This window comes from Mandrillus leucophaeus, unplaced genomic scaffold (genome assembly GCF_000951045.1).
Source record: "Mandrillus leucophaeus isolate KB7577 unplaced genomic scaffold, Mleu.le_1.0 Scaffold13, whole genome shotgun sequence".
Lineage (NCBI taxonomy): Eukaryota > Metazoa > Chordata > Mammalia > Primates > Cercopithecidae > Mandrillus > Mandrillus leucophaeus.
In genome coordinates this window covers 5096150-5096995 of record NW_012101254.1, presented here as the reverse complement: position 1 = coordinate 5096995, position 846 = coordinate 5096150, and the positions used below count along the sequence as shown (strand labels likewise).

Genomic DNA, 846 nt, shown 5'->3' with positions numbered 1-846 from the left:
AAAAAAAAAAAAAAAAAAAAAAACTGAAAATAGAAAAAGAGGGCTTTTACAATGTTGATGAACTCATCTTAGAGTGCATGATTTATAAATACATAACTATCCATACATTCTTTTGCAGTGATAACCACTGGAAAAATGAGAAGGTAAAAAAGTCAATCTAGACAGATTGCCTCTTTATGTTAGTAATACCAGGAGTCTTAAGAGAGCCGCTGTGGCCTGTGTCTCATTCATCCCAGCTTCCTTTCTAATCCTGTAGCTGATGATGAAAATGTGGTAAATCTTCTGGCTTACCTTTGATGCTTTTTCATTAATTCACTTCTGGTAGTAAATTGTGGCAAGTCTTCCACTTCCATCCCATCAGCCATTCCCATCACCTTGTCTAAAAGGTATTGTAACTGCAGCCCATGAAAAGGTGGTTGGGCCAGACCATGAAGAAGGGACAGCAGCTGGTCCAGGCGGCCACCACCATTGGGTGGGTTGTGGTAGTTGGGCAGGTGGCGCAGGGTGAATTCCATGCGGACCTTCCATTGCTTCTCACTCTCTGAATAGGAGTGGAACTGCTCCACGAAGTCGGACACCTGCAGCACCCCGAGACCAGCTCCTCCACCACAGTGGCCACCTCGCCAACAACCATGGTGCCCATCGCCCTAATTTTTGTATTGTTAGTAGAGACGGGGTTTCACCATGTTGCCCAGGCTGGTTTCGAACTCCTGACCTCAGGTAAGCCACCTGCCTCGGCCTCCCAATGTGCTAGGATTACAGGCGTGAACCACTGCGCCTAGCTGAAAGCCATTTTTAATATTCATTTTTTGTGAAAAAAAATTGTGCTAAAAATGTTGGAGAGAT

At 44.7% G+C, this 846-nt stretch overlaps 1 pseudogene; it reads right to left on the bottom strand.

Moving 5' to 3' along the window:
- Positions 1–287: 287 nt before the first annotated feature.
- On the bottom strand, positions 288–634 carry LOC105534064 (annotated as a pseudogene).
- Between the last annotated feature and the right edge of the window lie 212 nt (positions 635–846).